The sequence below is a fragment of the Meles meles genome, chromosome 7, assembly GCF_922984935.1.
Source record: "Meles meles chromosome 7, mMelMel3.1 paternal haplotype, whole genome shotgun sequence".
Classification (NCBI taxonomy): domain Eukaryota; kingdom Metazoa; phylum Chordata; class Mammalia; order Carnivora; family Mustelidae; genus Meles; species Meles meles.
Genome location: NC_060072.1, coordinates 52,843,305 through 52,856,677, shown reverse-complemented (window position 1 = coordinate 52,856,677; position 13,373 = coordinate 52,843,305). Strand labels below are relative to the sequence as shown.

Here is a 13,373-nt window from a genome sequence, read left to right as displayed (position 1 = left end):
TTTTATATACATCTAAAGTAATCCCGAGTGCAACATTATAGAGTAGGCCTTTAAATTTTTATTCCACTTTTTATAAAGAGAACCTACCAACAGATTTAATTTTCCAGCAAATAAATGAAACCAGACAACCAATCTGACCAACTGCAAAAGGTTTAATAACGAGATCAGCCAGGACAATTAAATCTAGCTAGTTCTAAAGCACAACCTCTTTATGTCACATAATTCCCTCCAACTCTAGCTGTGCTAATTCACTAAGCAACATGATGGGTGGAAGACTTGTTTCCGTAGGAATATACTCTAATGGTTAAGTTAGACCTATAGTCCCAGATACTAAAAAGCCCCTGAATTTTATCATTTGCCTTAAAAAAAGAACTGAGACATTTGAACTAATTTATTCCTTTTAAGTTCCTCCAATTCCTTCAAAAGGCCATTCTGGTCTCCCACTTCCAAATTCCTCATACTTTTTTTTTTTTAGTTTTATTTATTTATTTGACACAGAGAGAGAGACAGCAAGAGAGGAACGAAAGTAGGAGGAGTGGGAGAGGGAGAAGCAGGCTTGCCACTGAGCAGAAGCCCAATGCGGGGCTTAATCCCAGGATCCTAGGATCATGACATGAGCCAAAGGCAGACACTTAACTGACTGAGCCACCCAGGTGTCCCCAAATTCCTCTTACTTCCTTAAATAGATTTTCTGCGGCAACACCTATCATTCCCCGGAGCTTTATCCTCAACGCGACCATGGTTCTAAGTAAATAAGGGTAACTAATCACCATTTTTAACACTGTGTATCATAGGTTATTAGAACACCATTCCGGAATTATCCTAATTTGATTTCTATCCTATCTATGGCAAGTAATCAATTCTCTGAAGGTCTACAATCTGCAGTACATTCTCTGGAATTAATTTCTGTAACTACAGAATTGTTTAAACAGTATTGTTTAAGGTTATCTGATTTATAAGGAATAAAGTATCTCTAGTTAAATTGAGCAAGAAAAAAAATTAATAGATGGACACAGGATTGTGTTTAGAACTAAAAAGAATGATGATGAAATAAGCACAGAAAAAAGGCAAGAGCCATTCTGGGAATCTAAGACCAAGAAAGAACCTAGAATCTCTAGGTGCATACCAACATTATTAAATTTCAAACATTCTCCTTCTATCCTTTAGTTAAACTGCTCAAATTCCAAGGGAAGAGAGGATGCCTGGGTGGCTCAGTAGGTTGAGCACCCAACTCTTATTTTGGCTGAGGTCATGATCTCTGAGTTGGGAGATCAAGCCCCACATGGGGCTCCAAGATCGCTGCAGAGTCTGCTTAAGAGTCTCTTACTCTCCCCCTCTGCTCCACTCTCTTTCTCTAAAATTAAAAAAAAATTTTTTTTTAAACAAGGTGGGGGGATATCTGGGTGGCTCAGTCAGTTAAGCATCTGCCTTTGGCTCAGGTTGTGATCCCACAGTCCTGGGATGGAGTACCCCATCGAGCTTCTTGCTCAGCGGGAAGCCTGCTTCTCCCTCTGCTTGCCAACCCTATTTGTACTCTCTCTGAGACAAACAACTAAAATCTTTAAATTAAAAAAAAAAGGAGGGGGAGGCGGGTGGAGAGGGACAAAGACTTCCAAACTACTACCTAGCTTGACTATCAAGGGGCAAGGCACCATTGACTTACAGTCCCACCAAGACTGTACAACATAGGGGCGCCTGGGTAGCTCAGTGGGTTAAGCCTCTGCCTTCAGCTCAGGTCATGGTCTCAGGGTCCTAGGATCAAACCGGCACTGGGCTCTCTGCTCAGCAGGAGCCTGTTTCCCCCTCTCCCTCTGCCTGCCTCTCTGCCTACTTGTGATCTCTGTAAAATAAATAAAATCTTAAAAAAAAAAAAAAGAAAGAAAGAAAGAAAGAAAAAAAGACTGTACAAAACAGAAGAGGGAATTTCTCAAAAGGAAATCCATACAGTGTTTCTACAAAAAGGGGGTGGGAGTCGGGGGTGGGGGGGGGGATAGATACTGAAGGCCAAGAAATAAGAATGTACCACAGGCCAAGAACTGAACCAGCAACTTTATCTACATTTTATGTAGTCCACACAATTTAATAGTATTTGGTAAGACAGTTTTGGTTATCTTTAAAGAACATAGTTTGGGGGCACTGACCAGGGATACTCAATGTCTTCATCACTATCTCATCCTATATCATGAGCAAGGGAATTATTTTGACATGGCATCTATAATTAAGAACCTGCTTTTTTACTTGCCAGAATAACATCTCTTTTTTTTTTTTGTCAGAATAACATCTCTTTTTTTTTTTTAAGTTTTTTTTTTTTAAGATTTTTTAATTTATTTGACAGACAGATCACAAGTAGGCAGAGAGGCAGGCAGAGAGAGGAGGAAGCAGGCTCCCCGCCGAGCAGAGAGCCTGATGCGGGGCTTGATCCCACGACCCTGGGATCATGACCTGAGCCAAAGGCAGAGGCTTTAACCCACTGAGCCACCCAGGCGCCCCCAGAATATCACATCTCTTAATTTATCTCACTTTTTCTCTGTAAATTATCACTGTAACTTTTATTCATATGAACATATATTATCTATTCATACCTTAATTTATAATATTCAATATCATATGTAAAAAAGACATTTGCCTAAGAAAATTGATCCCTAGATCAGAAAGAGTTTAAAGCATTAAAGGTACAACTAATCCAACTGCTTCACTTTCCTGAACTACTTTGGAAAGGGATAGGGGATAGACAATTGCTCTGATTTCTGACTGGTATAGGGACTTTTGGTGCTGTTAGAGAAGACAAAATTGATTCAAGTATCCACTGGAGAATTAATAAACATTCAGACCAATTTAGCATGGAGACTAAACATAATCAAAGCTCCCAACCATTTTGATAATGGGAGTAGAGGGCCTGAGCGCAAAAAGATATTTCTTCCTGATAACTGAAGACATTAAAGGTTTTTCCTTTGATACTCAACTTATTTTCTGACTTAAGGAAATACTCAACTGTAAATCTCACTGTCCAGCTGGGTTTGGAATCACAGTCCAAGTTCCTAAAAGATTAAGCAGAAAAGTGATTCAACCAGGGCCATTTGTTGTCTAATATTAAAATACAAACAATCACAATGGAAAGGATACTGAAAAAGTTCAGAGTAATACAAACTTTCTGGAGGACAGTCTGGCAACAGCAATTCCTCTTCTAGAACTACCTAAAACAATACATATAGTCTCCCTCTCACTGTAACCCTGGATAATGCCTACTCATCTTTCAGGTTTTATTATTTTTAAAGACTTTATTTATTTATATGACAGAGAGAGACATAGCGAGAGAGGAACACAAGCAGGGGGAGTGGGAGAGGGAGAAGGAAGCTCTGAGGATCAGGGAGTCTGATGCGGGGGCTCAATTCCAGGACCCTGAGACGATGAGCCGAAGGCAGAGGCTTAATCCGAGCCACCCAGGCACACCCATCTTTAGGTTTTAGTTTCACTTCCTTGAAAAGGCCTTTTCTAATCTTTAAATTTAAATTAGATTCCATTGGGGAAACCTGGCTGGCTTAGTTGGTAGAGCATTCCACTCTTGATCTCAGGGTTGCGGGTTCATGCCCTGATATGGGTATAAAGATTACTTAAAAATTAAAAAAATCTTAAAAATAAAGTCAATTCCATTGGTTCGATCTGATCCTACTGATTCCACAGATTGCATTCTATTCCCATATCACACTTTACTTTTCTTTTATACCACTTAGTGAGTAATTATTTCTTTGGCTTTTCTATAATGTCCATGTCTCCCACTTACCTTAAAGAGGGCATGAAGCAGTTAGAACAGTGCTACTTTGCTAAACTCTGCATGTCCAATACCTATCTTGGCACACAGGTGACACTCACTGATAAGCAAAAAAAAATTTAGCGAACAGTATTGTTACAATTCATTTGTGTATGTATTTAGCACTGATTTATGAATGGTAAAACTATCTAATGATATTTGCTTTATATTTCAGTACTGTTTATGTCACTTTATAATTAGTAAAAATATAAAGCTATTAGTATTTTTGGGTGCCTGGGTGGCTCAGTGGTTTAAGCCGCTGCCTTTGGCTCAGGTCATGATCTCGGGGTCCTGGGATCGAGTCCCGCATCGGGCTCTCTGCTCGGCAGGGAGCCTGCTTCCCTCTCACTCTCTCTGTCTGCCTCTCTGCTTACTTGTGATCTCTCTCTGTTAAATAAATAAATAAAAAATCTTTAAAAAAAAAAAAAAAAAAAAAGCTATTAGTATTTTTAAAAAGAAAAAATTAGATATATGTGCCTAGTGCTATGCTTTGTATATAGTACTACTCTCAAACGATTCCTTTCTCAATCAACGAAGAGGAAACTTCCGGGGAATGTTTAAGGAAAATCTTGAGAATAAATTAAAATATTTTAATTATATGAAATAACTGTTATTTGGGGATAGGTTTGTCAACTAATGCAACAATGGGGGAAACTGCCAGAAAGTGGGGATTAGACCAATAAATTAGGGCCAGCTGAGGTGTCACTGGCAGTAACTGCTTCAAACAACCAAATCAACTTTATGACAGCACTGTAACATCAAGAGGGGGGTGGGCTGAACATGCGCAGTAGCAACAAAGTATATCTCTATATTAAAATGAGGTAATTTATAAATCTAGAAATTAAAACCAAAAAACACCAAAGTAAAGCAATAGATATAAAAGCAAACTAATCTCTTCTTACAAAGCCATTTTTAAAAATGAGAAAAAACTAGGGCACCTGGGTGGCTCAGTGGGTTAAGCCTCTGCCTTTGGCTCAGGTCATGATCTCAGGGTCCTGGAATTAAGCCCCACAACAGGCTCTCCGCTCAGCAGGGAGCCTGCTTCCTCCCCCCTCTCTCTGCCTACTTGTGATCTCTGTCAAATAAATAAATAAAATCTTTAAAAAAGAGAGAGAGAGAGGGAGAGAGAAAACTAGACTGTAATTTCCAGACTGAACATCCTTCCAGAGACAACATGTGAAAGGAGATTACAGACTATTTCAGGTATGAAATGAGTTCTGGAGAATATAAATCAAGTTGTTGCCATCTCTTTTTTTTTTTTTTTAAGATTTTATTTATTTATTTGACAGAGAGAGATCACAAGTAGACAGAGAGGCAGGCAGAGAGAGAGAGAGGGAGGGAAGCAGGCTCCCCGCTTAGCAGAGAGCCCAATGCGGGACTCGATCCCAGGACCCTGAGATCATGACCTAAGCCGAAGGCAGCAGCTTAACCCACTGAGCCACCCAGGCGCCCCTTGCCATCTCTTCCTAAAGAAGACAACAAAGGTCTTCATGGATAAAGTATAAAATCACAGGGTCCCAGCAAAGGTTATAATTACATATAGGTCTCCTTTAGAAAATGGTACCATACCAAATGTCCTTTTCTCCAACTTCATAATTTCACTTAACAATGTCATATTTTATCAAGTAGATATTTCAGTATGTATCTCAAAGGAATTCTTGGGTACATAAGTATTTCATAACCAGGACACAAAGAGCACTAACCAAAAAAATATAGGGCACCTGGGTGGCTGAGTTGGTTAAGCATCTGCTTTCAGCCCAGGTGATGATCCCAGGATCCTGGGATCACATCCCAGGTCCCAGGGCTTTCTGCTCTGCAGGGAGTCTGCTTCTCCCTCGGCTCCTCCCCCACTCATGCTTTTTCTCTCTCAAATAAATAAAATGCTTAAAAATAAAAAAAAGAAATATGAACTGTACCTAATTAAAATTAGCAACTTCCACCCACCAAAAGATTCCATTAACAGACTGAAAAGGCAAGCCACGGAGTGATTCACAATATATATATTCAATAAGAGATTTACTCCCAAGGGGCACCTGGGTGACTCAGTGGGTTAAGCCTCTGCCCTTGGCTCAGGTCATGATCTCAGGGTCCTGGGATCAAACCCCACATCCAGCTCTCTGCTCAGCGGGGAGCATCCCCCCCCCCCCCGCCTGCCTCTCTGCCTACTTGTGATCTTTCTCTCTCTGTCAAATAAATAAAATAAAAAAATAATGAATAAGAGATTTACTCTGAAAATAAAATACAAAGCAAAAAAGAAAAAGACAGAGAAGCAATAAAAAATGACAACACAGTGGTGCCTGGGTGGCTTAGAGACTTAAGAGCCTGTCTTTGCCTCATAATCCAAGGGTCCTGAAATTGAGTACCACATGGAGCCCACATTGGGCTCACTGCTCAGCAGGGAGTCTGCTTCTCTGTCGCCCACTGTCCTCCCCCCCACACACTCATGCACACACATGCTCTCTCTCTTGCTCTCTCAAATAAATTCTTTTTTGGGGCGCCTGGGTGGCTCAGTGGATTAAGCCGCTGCCTTCGGCTCAGGTCATGATCTCAGGGTCCTGAGATCGAGCCCCGCATCAGGCTCTCTGCTCCGTGGGGACCCTGCTTCCTCCTCTCTCTTTCTGCCTGCCTCTCTGCCTACTTGTGATCTCTGTGTCAAATAAATAAATAAAATCTTTAAAAATAAAAAAAATTTAAAAAAAATCAAATAAATTCTTTTTAAAAAAAAAATAAGAGACAATTCTGGGAAGGGTGGAGTAGGGTGCACCAGGAATCGGTTAGCCATCCCTAGACTTTTACTGCACTTGAAAAATCTGTCAGATAGAACTGTGTTAGAGCCCCCAAGTCAACCGTAAGGTACACTATGCACCTGTTTCTGGGGCAACTGACACCTTGCAGAAGTCAGGGTTCACTAAAAGGACCCTGTCCTTCAGATATTGGAGACCTCTCCTCTGATGACTGGTTACAACTTCTGATCACAGAGTTGCAAACCAAGAGGCCAGTAGCTGTCACTGTTGTACTATTCCCACCCATGGTTTTAAGCCCATCCCCTTCCAGGTGAAATGACTTCCAGGGGATTTATTTCTTCAAATATACTCTCTGCTCCCTTATGTCTTGTCATTTTCCCCTTTCAGGAACCAGACATGAAAGACTAGGAGCGCCTGCAGGAGCACCTGGGTGGCTCAGTGGGTTAAAGCCTCTGCCTTCGGCTCAGGTCATGATCCCAGGGTCATGGGATCAAGCCCCGGATAGGGCTCTCTGCTCAGTAGGAAGCCTGCTTCCTCCTCTCTCTCTCTCTCTGCCTGCCTCTCTGCCTACTTGTGATCTCTGTCAAATAAATAAATAAAATCTTCTTAAAAAATAAAAAAAACAACCCTGCATATATGGGAAAAATTACAAAGCGACCGTGCATAACTAAGGAAAGGTTTAGGAAGTCCTGAGAAGATGTTCCATTTACAGCCCAGGCTAATCTTCAGGACACGAACAAAAAACAAAGAACAGTAAACAAAAACACAAACCCTGGGGAAGGAGGAGAGTCTGATTTCCAGAGTTACTACATTATTAGATTCAAATGTACAATATTCAATAAAAACTAAGAAAGCATACAAAGAAACAGGAAAGTATAGCCTTTCAAAGAAACAGGGAAGTATAACTTTCAAATGAAGTTAAAACAACTGTCTCAAAGATGCTAGAAGAACTAAAACATGAGAAGGAAATCAAGAAAACCATGGTTGAAAAAAATGCAAAAATCAATAGACCCAAAATACAAAACAAACAAAAAACCCAACAGAGACACCAAGGAGTAATCGCAGACTGAAATGGAAAGTCCAGTATCAGAAATGAAAAAGAATAAAAGTTAAAAAAAATTAACTTGGGGTGCCTGGGTGGCTCAGTAGGTTAAGCCTCTGCCTTCGGTTCAAGTCATGATCCCAGGGTCCTGGGATGGAGCCCAGCATTGGGCTCTCTGCTCAGCAGGGAGCCTACTCCCCCCCACCCCCGTCTGCTGCTCTGCCTACTTGTGGTCTCTCTCTCTGTGTCAAATAAATAAATAAATTATTTTAAAAAATAAAATCTTTAAAAATAATAATAATAAATAAATAAGTCTTTAAAAATAAAGAATGCTAGAAGGCAACACAAAAGCATAAAAAAATAAAGCTCTTGGGTAAAGGTAAATATATAAATATATAAAGAATCCTAAAATACTCTAATGGTAGGGCATAAATCAGTGTTACTGCTGGTATAGCATTTAAAATTAAAAGCATACAGGGTCACCTGGCTGGCTCCATAGGAACAGCATGCAACTCTTGATCTTAGCATCCTGAGTTCAAGCCCCATACGGGCCTAGAGCTTATTTTAGAAAGTTAAAAGCATACAAAACTATGCCTCTAAAACTGTCAATGAATACAAAATATAAGATATAATTTGTGAATTATTAACACAATATAAGGGGAAATTATAGGGGTAGAGTTTATATATGAATAAATTTATCATCTAAAATAAATTAAAACCATACAATGTATTTATTATGTAATCTTCACCATAATGATGAATAAAATACCTATAGAAGATACATACAGGTAAATAAGGAACTAAAGCATGCCACTACAACAAATTAACAAAACACAAAGGAAGGTAACAAAGAGGAAAAGAGACAAAATAGGTATAGGACATACAGAAAATGATAAAATGTCTTGCTTTTTCAGTAATCGCATTAAAAGTAAATATAAGAGGGATGCCTGGGTGGCTCAGTCAGTTAAACATTCATCTCTTGGTTTCAGCTAAGGTTGTAGTCTCACAGGTTGTTGAGATCCAGCCCTGTGTCCTTCTCTACACTCAGTGAGGAGTTGGGTAGAGAGTCTCTCCCTCTGCCCCTCCCCATATCTGTCTTTAAAACGAAAACAAACAAAAGATACAGAGGGACAAAATGGACCTTAAACAATGCCTGGGCGGGGCCTGGGTGGCTCAGTCCATTAACTCTCTTCCTATGGACCCTGGGATTGAGTCCCACATCCAGCTCCCTGCTTGTCAGGAAGTCTCCTTCTCCCTCTGCCTGCTTCTCTGCCTATTTGTACTCTATACCTCTCTATCAAATAAATAAATAAAATCTTAAAAAGGAAAAAAACAATGCCCACCTATATGCTGTCAACAAGAGACTCACTTGAGATGTAAGGACACTCAAAGGCTGAAAGTGAAAGGCTGAGAAAAGATACTCCATGCAAATGGTTACCAAAAGAGAGAAGTGGTCCTACTTATGAGACAAAATAGGCAATAAGAGAAAAACTGTCAAGAGATAATCATCATTATTATGATGAGTCAATTCACCAGGAACTTATAACAATTATAAATATGCAGGCACCCAATACAGCACCCACATGTCTGAAACAAACCGTGAGCGACCAAAGAGAGAAATGGACACTAACAATAAGTGAAAAATCCAAATACCCTACACTTTTAATAATGGATCAAGCAAACAGAAACTCTAATAAGGAAACAAAGTAACTGGAAAAAACATTACATATCAAATGGACCTAACATATAAAAAATACTCCTCTAACAACACAATCTTCATTCTTCAAGGGCAAATGGAATTTTCTCCAGGATACATCACATCTTAAGCCACAAAATAAATCTCAACAAATTTAAGAATACTGATATCATACCAAGTATCTTTTCTTGTGTCAATGGAATGAAACTATAAATGAATTAACAAAAGGAAACAATTTACAAACATCTGGAAATTAAGTAACACACTTTTTTTTTGAGGGGCAGAGGAGAAGAAGAGAATCTTAAGCAGGCTCCATGCCCTCACTGAGCCCAATGCAGTGCTTGTTCTCATAACCCTAAGGATCAGGACCTGAGCTGAAACCAAGAGTTGGATGCTTAACAAACTAAGCTACCCAGAAGCCCCTAAAAATAACACTCACTTAAAACAAATAAGACAAAAAAAGTCACAAGGGAAATGAGAAAATATCTTAAAACAAAAGCAAAACACAGCAAACCAAAACTTACGGTATGTGGTGAAAGCAGTGTTAAGAGGAAAGTGTACTGCTATAAACATGCACATTTAAAAAAATGCACATTAGGGCGCCTGGGTGGCTCAGTGGGTTAAGCCTCTGCCTTCAGCTCAGGTCATGATCCCAGGGTCCTGGGATCAAGCCCAACATCAGGCTCTCTGCTCAGCAAGGAGCCCGCTTCTCCCCCTCTCTCTGCCTGCCTCTCTACCTACTTCTGCCTACTTGTGATTTCTGTCAAATAAATAAATAAATAATCTTTAAAAAAATGTACATTAAGAAGAAAAATCTCAAATGAACAACCTAACCTTACACCATAAACAAGTAGAAAAAGAACTAAACCCACCATGAATAGAAAAAGAAAAATAAAGATTAGAACACACATAACTGAAATAGAAATAAAACAGAAAAAAACCAACACTAACTTTTGGAAAGACCAACAAATTGACAAACCTTTAGCTAGACTAAGAAAAAAAGAAAGGCCTTTAGTAACAAAAATTAGAAATGAAAGGAGATATTAACAATGGATGTCACCGAAATAAATGAGATTATAAGAAACTATGAAAAATTATACCAACAAATTGGATAACCAAGAAATAAATTCCTGCCAACATACAACCTAGTAAGACTGAATTATTAAAAAATTTTAAAAATCAGAACAGACATACTGAACCAGTAATCCAAAATCGCCAAAAAAGGAAAAACATAGCACCAAATGTTTTCACTGGTGAATTCTACCAAACATTTAAAGAACAAGTAACACCAATCCATCTTAACCACTCCCAAACATACATTGTCATTCTTCTTAGGTATATATGCAGGAGTGGGATGGATCCTATGGTAATTCTACGTTTAACCTTTGGAGGAACTGCCAAACTTTTCCCAAAGGGCCTACATCATTTTATATTCCCCTTAGCAATGTAGGAGGGCTCCAATTTCTCTATATCCTTGCCAATACATGTTATGCAGCCTTTGGTTTTCCAACCTCTAAAACATAGTAATACCTCTCCCTCTGCCTGTTGCTCCCCTTGCTTGTGCTGTCAAATGAATAAATAAAGTCTTTAAGAAAATAAATAAATAAAATGCAGAGGCACATACCCTAACCCTGTGGAAGTGGTGTTTAGTGAGCTATGTACCACACCGCCCTTTAAGCCTCTTCTCACACATACTTCAAGAGCATGGCTCCTAACACAATACAGTATCCAAATTTCTGACTCCAATCTCAACAGTTGTACATGCACTTATGTTGAAAAGCTGTGAACTGTAAAGGCATGTGACAGATTCTGAATTTTATTTTTTTATTCTAGAGAGAAAATGTGTATTTATATGAGAGAGAAACAAGGCACATGTTCATGAACGGGGGTAGGGGTGGAGGAGAGAACCTTAAGCAGACTCCCCATTAGGCAGAGAATCCAAAGAGGCTGGAACCCAGGACCCTGAGATCATGACCTGAGTTGAATTAAGATGCAGATGCTTAACCAACTGAGCCACCCAGTAGCCTTTGATTCGGGATTTTATTTTATTTGGTCAGGAGTATCTGTCATAGGTGCAGTACAGGGCACGGGGGTGCAAATCCACTCTATTTATAATTTACCAAAGTTAGAACAATTTTACACTTATTTGCATGATCACTTGATTAATGTTAATCTTAGCCTGTTTCATTTTGCATACCATACCAATTAACCAGCACACAATAAATACTTTCATTATATTTACGAAAGAATCAAAGAAACAGGCTCTATCCCAGATCTCCAGAATCTGAATAACTAAGTGCTAGACCTAGGTGTATACATTAAAAAAAAGAAAGCCTGACTGAAATAAAATACTGCGCATCTTTCCTCTAAAGGTAGTCACTACTTATACACTAAAGTGAAGTAATCTAGAAACAGTTCAGTTCTAAAGAAGTTATTTCTACAGCAACAATAACTTTTTTTTTTTACATGTAATAATTGACCTGGGAAAATAATCTTTTTTTTTTTTAAGATTTTATTTATTTATTTGACAGATAGAGAGAGATCACAAGTAGGCAGAGAGGCAGGCAGAGAGAAAGGGGGAAGCAGGCTCCCCGCGGAGCAGAGAGCCCGTTGCGGGGCTCCATCCCAGGACCCTGAGATCATGACCTGAGCCGAAGGCAGCGGCTTAAGCCACCGAGCCACCCACGCGCCCCAGCAACAATAACTTTTGATCCTAAATTAGCACGAGGATCATTTATACTAAAATGGGGAACATTCTGTTTTTCTATTAAGTCTTTGATGTAAATTAATTTACATATTAAAGATCAGCTGACAAAACAGTAACTGCTAAAGGTACTGAGAATGAATTAAATGTCAAGAGGGCAGAGTTAAGAGTGACTGCTAATCAGGGGTGGGAGGTTGGGGGAACAGGTGGTGGGTGATGGGGAGGGCACGTTTTGCATGGAGCACTGGGTGTTGTGCAAAAAGAATGAATACTGTTACGCTGAAAAAATTAATAAAAAGGGAAAAAAAAAAAAAAGAGTGACTGCTAAGAGATTCTACCTACTTAAACCACAGTACCATCTTATCAGGTAAGATTCTAGATCCATTAACTAGTGTGTGAAACTACCCTCATAGCAGATTTACATACTGAATAATATTAATTCTCACAATAACCATCTCTCTCCATTTTACTGAGAAATTAAAACACATGGTCTCATTATGATTCTAGACACAAAGCGAGTAATGTAGATTTTAAGTGTTTGTCTTATACCCTAATACTATCAGTAAACTATGAAGTATTTTCTGGAAGTTAATTAAAAATGCCATGTATATGCCACCATATAATGCTCCTTAACAGAAATGAACAACTTAGCTATAACAAGTCTTAACTTTTGGGTGCCTGGGTGGCTCAGTGGGTTAAGCCTCAGCCTTCAGCTCAGGTCATGATTTCAGGGTCCTGAGATCAAGCCTGCACTGGGCTCTCCACTCAGCGGACAGCCTGCTTCCCCCTTTCTCTCTGCCAGCCTTTCTGCCTACTTGTGATCTCTCGCCTTAACTTTCTTTTTTTTTTTTTTTTTAAGATTTTACTTATTTGAGAGACAGAGATCACAAGTAGGCAGAGAATGTGCTCGCTTCGGCAGCACATATACAAGTAGGCAGAGAAGCAGGCAGAGAAAGAGAGAGGAAGCAGGCTCCCTGCTGAGCAGAGAGCCCAATGTGGGGCTCAATCCCAGGACCCTGGGATCATGACCTGAGCTGAAGGCAGAGGTTTTAACCCACTGAGCCACCCAGGCACCTCTCACATGTGGAATTTGATATATTTACTAAAAGGACCCCCATGAGGTAAATTCTCTTATAAGCACTTTATAAACAAGGTCTTTTAAAATTAGAAGACAGGGGGCGCCTGGGTGGCTCAGTGGGTTAAAGCCTCTGCCTTCCGCTCAGGTCATGATCCCAGGGTCCTGGGATCAAGCCCCGCATCGGGCTCTCTGCTCCGCAGGGGGCCTGCTTCCTCCTCTCTCTCTGCCTGCCTCTCTGCCTAGTTGTGATTTCTGTCTGTCAAATAAATAAATAAAATCTTTAAAAAAAAAAAAAAGAAGA

The 13,373-nt window shown here is 39.6% G+C and overlaps 1 protein-coding gene across 9 annotated transcripts in view; it reads right to left on the bottom strand.

Moving 5' to 3' along the window:
* The window catches only part of RIMKLB (ribosomal modification protein rimK like family member B), a 137,492-nt gene that overhangs the window by 84,855 nt on the left and 39,264 nt on the right, over positions 1–13,373 (bottom strand). The window lies entirely within an intron of this gene.